Here is a 10,772-nt window from a genome sequence, read left to right as displayed (position 1 = left end):
TTTGATCCCTGGCACCCCATATGGTCTGGTAGTCTCATTGGGTGTGGCCTAAAAGGCAAAAAATAAAATAATTTATTTCTCCTCAATTATTGAGCATATCCTTGGTAAATTCTGTATACAAATCCCTTGCTAGAGATCTATGCTGTGAATATTTCTCACAGTTCATAATCTTATTCATTTTCAGAATACTGTTTTAGGTTTTGATGAAGTTTAATTCATCAACTCTTTCTTTTCTTTTACTGTCATTACTCTTTATTTCTTAGCTTAAATATCTTACCTGTCATAATATATCACCCAAATAACTTACCCAAATGGCAGCTTATCCAAATGTCACAAAAACATTTTTGTGTTTCTGATCTCTTATAGAAGTATTATAATACTAATTTTTATGCTTAAGTGTATGCTTCATTATAGTCCCCTGAGCACTGTCAGGAGTAACCCTGAGCACAGAGCCAGAAGCCCCAGTCAGGTGTGATACAATTCTCATAAATAAATATTATGACTAAGTCAAGCTTGTAAGATAGCTAAAATAGTACAGGACATTTGTTGCATGCATATGGCCTTGAGCTTGATCCCCAGCACTACATATGCCGTTGAGATCAAGCAGTCTGGAGTTTGTTTTCTGAAAAAGTTTAAAATTATACATACAATGTCTTTAGAAGCTGCAGGATATTTAAATTTCCTATGCTCTATGGTATAAGTTGTTGATAAAATATGTTCTAAAGAAGTATATCCATTTTGTCAAACTTACTAAATTAACTGACATAAAATAATACTAATTAAAATTGTTATTTCTATACAATATTTTGACTCTATCATATAAACATTTGAATGTTCACACAGTTGGTCTTTCCTTTCCCCCACTCACTTTGATCAGCCAAAGATTTTAAGTTCTATTAATTTCTCAAAAAAACACTAAATTTCTTCTATTCATGCTTTCTGTTTCATTTATTTTCATTTAATTTTCAATTTTACTTATTTCTATTTTAATTATTTTAGAATTTCCTGTTTTAGAAAATCAACTTGAGGATTACTTTTTCTTATTTTTCTAATATACATCTATTTTTTGGTCATTGTCACTCAAATCTAGAAAACATGTTCCAAGTCCTACTTTAGCTGCATCCAAAAAAGCTTTAATATATTAACTTTTGTTATCATTTTCTTTAAAACATATTCTTTTAGTAAAACTCTATGTTAAAAATCACCTTTGTGTGACTTTATCCAAAAACAACAGCAACTTTAATCTCTGAAGTATTTTTATGGTATATCATTTCTTATTCTTACTTTTTATTTTCAGTCTTTCTGCATCATTTAATGTTAGTTTTGCCCTTTCTAAAATTCACTCTGACAATTTCTGCTTTTCATTTGGAATATGTAGTAATTTCACATTTAATTTTATGTTTAAGTTAACCTGTTTGGTGTTTTCTCTTCTGACAACTATTCCTCTGTTTATTCCTCCTTTCTTGTCTTATTTTGAGAAACTGAGTATTTTTAAGATATTTCATTTTCTCTTCTCATGACTTTTACACATTTTGTCTAACTTTAAGCAGAACATTTAGAGGTTACAACATATATATTTCACTTATCTCAATCTGTCCTCAAAAAATATTTTATTACTTCACAATAGAATAACCTACAACAGAATCCTTTCATTAAAATCCCACTTCATATTTTACACTTTGCAATTAGGCATTATACAGTGGCATATACTTTAAAGCCAATATATTGTCTACTTTTACTATAAATAGTTGATATTTTTAAAAAATAAATTTAAATATTAATATATAAATATAGACAGAACTATATAAACATCACTATGTGTGTAACAAATTGGAATGATTATTTTAATCTGATATTTACTCTTCATTTCTTTCTAAAGTTCATGGTTTTTATCTTGTATCCTTTTCCTTTAATCCAAATAGCTTGAACTTTTGTGACTTCATCATAAGATACATTTCTATCTTGTGCTGAATGCACAAGATAATGTATTTTAAGTGTTCAATACAGTGGAGCGATAGCACAGCGGATAGGGCATTTGTCTTGCACGCGGCCGACCAGGTTCGATTCCTCCATCCCTCTCGGAGAGGCCGGGAAGCTACCAAGAGTATCTCGCCCGCACGGCAGAGCCTGGCAAGCTGCCCATGGCGTATTTAATATGCCAAAAACAGTAACAACAAGTCTCACAGTAGAGATGTTACTGGTGCCTGATCGAGCAAATCGATGAACAATGGGACTGGATGACAGTGCTACAGTGCTACAGAGGTTAAAGGATCGGGTAACAGAAAAACATGATTTTAGGGATATCATTCAAAATTTATGCAATTTTCAAACTAGAGCCTCAAGCAAAATGATCATGGGTAGCTGGGGAGAAAACTTGGAACTGCCACGAAAGAAGTTCAGCATGACTGGACACTATCATCTTAGGTATTTAAATGCACAAAAGCCAGAGTAGATATATTGTAAACTAAGGCAAGGATGACAAGTGATGAAATGATGCAAATCGAGCTGAGATGATGCAGAGCTGCAGGAAGTTGGGCGTAGGAGGCCATGTGAGCCTGGGGTCTGACAATTCTTTCAGTTCCTATTTCTGGTCTGTAGTTTTTAGTTTTTAACAATTTATTTTATGTGGGGCACACCTGGCTCTATGCTCAGGAATCACTTATAGTGGGACTGGGGGCCATATCAGGGATTGAACCCAGGCTAACTGCTTGCAAGTTGTACTACTAGTTGTACTACTTTCCAGCCCTTGTAGTTTTCTTATTTCTGTGTGTGTATGTGTGTGAACTGGAGCGACAACACAGTGGATAGGGCATTTGCTTTGTACTCGGTCGACCAGGTTTGATTCCTCTATTCCTCTCGGAGAGCCTGACAAGCTACCTGTGGCGTATTCGATATGCCAAAAACAGTGACAACAAATGTCACAATGGAGACATTACTGGTGCTCACTCAAGCAAATCGATGAAGGATGGGATGACCGTGCTACAGTGCTACAGTGTATGTGTGACCAGGTGTGAGAGTCTCTTACCAAGGAACTCCTTAAACGTGGGGTTCATAGAAGCCATTTCAAAAATTTATGCATTTTACCATAATTTTGCAAATAAAGCAATACTTGAGGGGAAAGAATCAGTTTCTCTCCTTTTATCTTCCAGGACAAACCCATTTTATTTTATTTTATTTTAAATTTTATTTTATTGAATCACCATGTGGAAAATTACAATGCTTTCAGGCTTAAGTCTTAGTCATACAATGCTGAAACAACCATCCCTTCACCAGTGCCCATATCCCACCACCGAAGACAAAAAAAAAAAACACCACAGTACACCTCCCATCCCGCCCACCCCCACACCCCCCCCCGCCTTGTAACTGATAAATTTCACTTTACTTTCTATTTACTTTGGTTACATTCAATATTTCAACACAAACCTCACCATTATTATTAGGAGCACCCCACTAGAGTCAGACCTGTTGTGAAGAGAAATGAGGTCGCTACTGCGGTCGGGCGGTTTTGTATTTCTGTACTTTAACAACTAAGTCCAGGGAGATTTCTTCCGGATATTCGATCATTGCAAGCTTGTAAACCCCATCTGTGGTCGTCATAATATGGTGGTCCCCACGCCCTTCATCCCCGAGAAGGGCCAGGCGAGAGAGAGAAATACCTTTCCCCTCCCGGGCGGGCATGGGGTCGCAGCTTAGTTCTCTGGCAGGAAACAATCTGCTAGGAACAGTCCATGTTGTAGTTGGTTCAGCTGGGTCTGGATTCACGCGGGTGCAGCTGCAGAGGAGCTCTGCACCCGCGTGCGGCCCCCGGGGTCACATCTCGGCAGCCGACAAACCCATTTTATAAGGTCCCTAGGGACCCCCTCTGATCCCAAAGAGATTACTCCCCCATTAAACTGTTAATGCTATTGTTCAGAGGGAACTGGTTTCCTCATCTCATTCTTTTGTGGTGGGATTGGGAATACCCACAGGTGGTCTGGTATTAGCTCATTATGGGGGTGGCCATCAAGACCACTCCCACAATGCTGGAGTTCCATCCCTAGAGGCGCTGAGGATTGAACTCTGGTGAACTTCTAAACCCTGTAAGCAATCTACCTGGCTGCACCTCTGCTCATCCTTATTCCACTTTACAAGAAAGATGCCCTCATGCTTCCTTGTTTCAAATCTTTTGGAGACAATAGGCCAATTTTTCACTGGATGTTTAATACCCATATTTTAGAAACAGAGCCTTTCTCTTGTAGTGCTGCCCATCTTACGTCCTTCTTTCTTCTCCATCTCTTCTAATTGCTCCCAATTGGTCCATCTCAGGCCAGATTTGCAGAAAATAGCAACCTCTTGCTCTCCTGTAAAGAAGTCATTATTAAGTAAAATATGGCCATTAATTTATTGTTATGTAAAGGGGAAGTGCCTGGACTTTTTCCCAGGTGCCAGAAGAAGACCTGTTCTTAGTGGTCCTAGTTTCCTAGGTGTCACTTTGTTTTTGGAAGAAATAAAAACTGAGAGTCTGAGAAGTCTGCTTATGCTTCTCAAACTTTTTACTAAGGCTGTACGAACTGGTAAAACTAACTACTCCACAGGCCTTACTCTAATCTTATCTATAAAGTGAGGGTGGTGAGTAACAACAATAACAATGATGATAAGTATCATTTGACAAGTACTTGCTATGTATCAGGGATTAAGTTTAGCTTTTTACATGGATTACCTCACTAGTATTATTTATCATTTTTCTACAGATAAGGAAACTAAAGCTGAGTACAGATGAGTAGATGTGCTCAAGGTCATGGAATGAGTTCACCTAATAAGTGTCATTTACATCCACGCTTGTCTGTTCCAATGCTTATAATGAAATCTCTGTGATAACAATTTTCTCTGGAGATCCCTTTGTCTTTCTGTAAGCCAAACTGACCAGTAACTGTAATGCATACTTCCACGGTGCTTTCGACTCATGCTCCAATGCTGATAGGTTTGCTAGCCTTTTGCTACAGGATTCTCTAATTACATCTTCCTGAAGACAGAGACTAGGTCCTCTATCCAGAGAACACAGCGCAATTTGTGAATGAAAAGAAATGTGTATGAGTAAAGAGTTTCTGCAGATCAGATCTGAAAACACTCATTTTACCCATTAAAAAAGCATATCATTCTTTGGGTTTAAGTACTTTGACCTCCCCACAGTGGTAATTCAGTCCCTACTTCCCCTTGTGGGAAAGGTAGCAGTAAGCGAAGTCATCTAGAACTATAAGACTATTTTTATATGACTAAAGAGAGGATGTTTGATTCAGATCACATTATTTTAGCACTCTTGCTATACAATCCTAAAACATTTGAAATGAGAGAGGGCACATTAATGAGAAAAATAGGCAGAAAATGCATAGTTTAATAGGATGCAAATTTCCAATGAAGACTAGTTGTGTGCATTTTACAGAACATGTTGAAGAGAAATGTGCCATCTCTGATTTTATATAACTTGAAGAATTAATTTTCATACAGCAAGATATTCAGGAACTCAATATAGCTAAATGTTTAACAACCCCTAGAAAGTTGTTCCTGCAAATATGCATCAACCACTGGTCATTTTGGTGATTGAAATATTGAATTCAGTATTTCACTCCATATTTCCAGTGAAATAATTTACATGCTAATATATGAAGTACTCCTTTCCTCATTCTATTCATTTCTCCCCCTTTAGGTCACAGTGAATGACTTGTCAGGAAAAGATTACCTTCCACCAAGCAGATTCACAGCACCAAGCTCAAGCCATTTGTAACCACTGGGAAAACACGAGGTTGAAATAATATAAAAAATAGAAATTATCTTGAAGTCCTTCAATATGCCAAAAACAGTAACGATAGGTCTCATTCCCTTGACCCAGAAAGAGCCTCCAATCATTGGGAAAGACAAGTAAGGAGAGGATGCTAAAATCTTGGGGCTGAGTGCAATAGAGATGTTACTGGTGCCTGCTCGAGTAAATCGACGAACAATGGGATGACAGTGATACAGTGATACAGTGATCTTGAAGTCCACTAAACCACACAATTATACTGCATCACTTAGCATTTTGATTGAATGTTTGGAAAACCTGAGATAAAGGCTTAGAAACTACCTCAAGATACCTCATAAGAACAGTGCCTTTATCATATTAACTCACTTAAAAAAGTCCTTTGCAAAATATACTCATAGAAAGACAGATACAGTGAATACAGTGAATGGAAAATAGGTAGAATTGTAGTGACCAATATTATTGTGATTTTCCCCTATCTACGACCCTGTTAATTTTCATTCCAATGAAATTTAAATTTATGTTTAAATTTTAAGATCAAAGTGTCCTTGTTTTGTTTCAGGTTTTGGTTTTGGACCACACACTGCAGAGCTCAGGGCTTACTCCAGGCTCTGTACTCAGGGAACATTCCCAGTGGTGCTCAGGATTATGTGGTGCTACAGAGTAAACTGGGTTAGCTGAACACAAGGCAAGTGACTCACCCTGCTGCTCTATCCCTGTGTTTCCATAAATTGTCATTTTAATTTGTAGAAATACCAAGCAGTGTTACTAAAATATTCTTTATAAGGTGTCTGTTTGTGGAAGTTTAAGGCACATAAATCACAGTAGTCAGAAGCAGAGTTTAAAAGTCGATTTTCCTCTACCCTCAAATACATCACTAGTGCTTTTGTTTCTCAACATATCCAGTAAAAAAAGTAAAAAGGGGAAGTCTCCTTAACTCAAGATTAATCAAGATTTTTTTAAAAAGTGTCCTGGCAAAGATGCTTAGCACCTTAGTAAAAGTCATAATTAACATATTAAGCAAGTATTTGGGAAAATGGATAGTGCTTGGATTATCACTGCATTCTTTTTTGGACATTAAGCCTCAAAGACTTTTCCAGTCACTAATTTTGCCACCTCCCAACTCCCACATCAGTGCCATCTTTGAATACTTGCAGTACTCATTTCATCGCCAGTCTTCTAAATTATCTTGCTTGCTAAGAAGACAAAAGTGTGTCCACAGCCAAGTGCTCTCAAGTTTCATTCACAAACACAGATCCTCTTGGGAACCTGAGTAGAAATAGAAAGGTCCTGTGACAGAAGCGAAGAATAAAGTCATAATAAAAGTTTCATGGAGGCTAATAGTCACAGGGAAGAAACCAATATATATATACATATATACATTGGTTTTTATATTTTATATATATACACATATATATAAAACAAGAAAAAACAGTGTTAGCATGGTTGTGAGGAGAAATGGACTCTCCTTCATTGTTGGTGGGAATGCCATTTAGTCTAGCCCTCTTGGAAAATAATATGGGCATTCCTCAAAAAGCTAGAAATTGAGATTTCATATGACCCAGTAATACCACTACTGGGAATATACCTGGGGCCCAAAAAACAATACAGAAAATCCATCTGCACTTCTACTTTCACTGTTCACAATAGCCACCATCTGGAACAATTCAAGTGCCTGAAAACAGATGACTGGATAAAGAAACTATGGTATATCTACATAATGGAATACTACTCAGTTGTAAGAAAAGATAGTCATGAAATTTGCTTATAAATGGACAGACATGGAGAGTATCATGCTGAGTGAAATGAGTCAGAGTGAAAGGACAGACATAGACTTATTGTACTCATTTGTGGGATATAAAAAAAATACTATGAGACTAATTCCCAAGAACAGTAGAAACCAGTGTCAGGAGGACTGGTCCATGGTTGCAAGCTTGACACGTGTGGGGGCAGAGCACTTAGGACAGAGAAGAGAACACTATGACAATGATACTTGGAAATGATGACTCTAAACAAGAATTGAGTGCTTAAAGTGGGTAATGGGATAACATGATAACCTTTCAGTACAAACTGTAATGCCTAAAGCTGGAGAGAGAGGAGGGGGTGGTAGGGGGGAGGAGGAGAAGGAGGAGGAAGAAGAGGAGGAAGAGAAGGAGGAGGGGGAGGAGGAGAAGGAGGAGTTAAGTTCAGATATTTGTATGTCTACTTGATTGACAAAATATGCTCAAACAGTGTTTGAAGAGTTTCAGGTACTTGCCACAGGTTGATATCTGTGTGGTCCATATTCCAACAGTCTGTTACAGAATTGTTGACCTTCATTCAGCACATATACATTATTTACAAATTAAGTTTCTTTGTTTTTCTCATTGGCCTGGGCCATTTGTCACAATCACAGTCTTAAAAAACTATTCTGAGCATATGTACCAAAATATCATGTGACTCTTGAGACAGCTAGAATATTTTCACATTTTATATGATTATTGGAAAGAAAATATAAACTCCAAGACTCCTGTAGAAAACTTGTTGAGTCCACAGTCAACAAGCCCTTGAGAGGCACTGAGAAGTTGTAGATGTTGGGCAGACAAAGTTGAAGAAGACCTCAGTGGGAAATGAAGAACTGCTATTTGGATTCACAGTGACATTACACTGGCAGGAGAAGAAACACACAAAAATAAGACTTGATTAGAAAAAACATTTATGCATATCCCCTTTATAATACTTAGAAAATATGAAATTACCACAAGACTATTTTCACTTAAAAATGCAAATTAAAAAAAGTCAATAATGTAGTGATTAGAAGCTACATTCTCTGTGTCATCGAATTCTGTATCCCAGAAGTCACAATTATGTTAACTTAAACCTTCCAGACTTTTTCCAAGAGACTGGAAAACTGCAACAGTTTTTATTCTTTGAGCACAATCCCTTTTTTTAGCCACCTTTTCCAGAATCCTCCCATATTCTGAGAATCTCTAAGAGTTCTGAGAACTCTCACAAATCAAAGTTATAAAGGATCGCAGATGAGTAGACTGGCAAAACTCTTCAACTTTTGCAGAATAATTATCCTGCTCTAATTTTTGTGAAAAGGATTAAAGATTCTTTCTGCAAAACATATGGCAAACAGTTGTCACAATTGCTATTATTAGAATTAGAATAATGTATTTAAACTGCTACTGGCTTTTCCAGGTATAGTAAACTATGTCTTGATTGTAAAGGAATGGCAGTTTTTCCCCCCTACAATATTGAAAAAGAAAAGGCCTTAATATGACTTCCATCGGCGGGATACGGCTTTTTATAATCTTTGGAACACCGTTTCTCCATCACCTTTCATCTAACATAATATCCCCCTTGTCCTCATTGAGGAGATGTTGGAAGGGAGGTGGATGTTTGGTCATTTGAACTGGAACAGGGTGTTAGTGTCAGGACCGTATTTCTTTTCCAATTCTAAAATCTAATTTCCTCAGAACTGTAATTAACAGTCCTACATTTACGGCTCAAGTTCCTGGCAGTCCATCCGCTCACATATACTGCGTCACTTAGGTAATGCTTGGAAAGTACTTTGAAGGAAATGGGCCCAGAAGTGCTAAGTAGAATTACATGATACTAGTCGACAGTGGGGAGCCACATGAGGAGATAAAAATCTCCTGTCTGCACTACATTTCATTTTCTTGGGTAGATTTTTATGGAACCATCATGGGTTACACTGAAAATAAAGCAGGAAGTCACATTTTTATGAGTAATATGTATGCTGGATATTGAAAAAAAATAACAACGCAGTGAAATGGAATATTTGCACTCAGTTGGGTATAATAAAAATAGTCAGTTAGAAACCAAGGGTCAACTTTCCATTATGCAATATTTTATACTTATATTTGCAATAACAAAAAAATGAAGACAGGTGAAGGTAAACCACGGAGGGAACAGTTTGGGAAATTTTTTCTGATGTAGGGAAAGGGGGAAAAGTACATTTACTTAAAAATATTGGCCCATTCATTCTTTGTTCATTAATTAAATGAACTTTTACAAAATGCCTTCAGACAGCCAAGTACTAAGTTAGACACTAGTGTAGAGAGCTTAGACATAGCTGAGACATGATATACTGAAACAATATAAATTGTGTTTTGATAGAACATAAAGAAGGGGATTCCTCCTGGCAATTTATGGTAGTGTCCCCCCAAAAGACACTAACTTTTCTAGGTGTAGATAAGTAGAAAGGAATTTCATGCCAATGAAACAGCATTGACAAAATTTCAGAGGTATGAAGAGAGTGAGGAAAGACAAGGTTTAATAACCTGGGACACAAAACTGCCCCCAAGTTAAGTAAAGTTAAGACAAAAGGAAAAAGTTGGCTCTGATATTACAGAGCCTTGAAGGTATTGCTAATTAATGTGTTTCTTTTCTTCTTCATAGAGACAATATATGCAGACATATTTGTGCAAGTGATGTTTTCTACTCAAATATATTCAGCAAACATACCCAGTACAATCCTGAGGACATGGAGTGAACATAAAAAGAATCCCATGGCACTCTTCAACAGTACCTCTGGCTTAAAAGTCCTAAACCTTTCATTTTTATTCACTACCATGGATCCTTGCAATATTGGAAACAAGAACCAAATGAATTATTATTATTATTATATTTTCAACCTAAATGGAGATTACATCTGGGGAAAAGTGTTTTTTTCCCTCAAAAGCCAGAGTCACAGTTAATTATGAGTCAGAATGCCTTCCTGTTGCTCTATCTCTATTTCCTCAAAATTTAAAACAAAACTAGGAAAAGAGGGCTCTTAGGAAGATGATGTTCAAGAATTCAAATAAAATGGAAGGTTTACCGAACATTTGTGAATATGTTGAGAGAACACTCTGACTTCTAGCCAGGAGTTTAAAACTGAAAAACTGACTGATATATAGAAAAATAAACAATTTAAAAATCATGAATTTTGGGGCTGGATTGATAGCAGAGCGGGTAGGGCATTTGTCTTGCACATGGCCAACCCGGGTTC

This window comes from Sorex araneus, chromosome 1 (genome assembly GCF_027595985.1).
Source record: "Sorex araneus isolate mSorAra2 chromosome 1, mSorAra2.pri, whole genome shotgun sequence".
Classification (NCBI taxonomy): Eukaryota; Metazoa; Chordata; class Mammalia; order Eulipotyphla; family Soricidae; genus Sorex; species Sorex araneus.
This window is presented reverse-complemented; position numbering follows the sequence as displayed.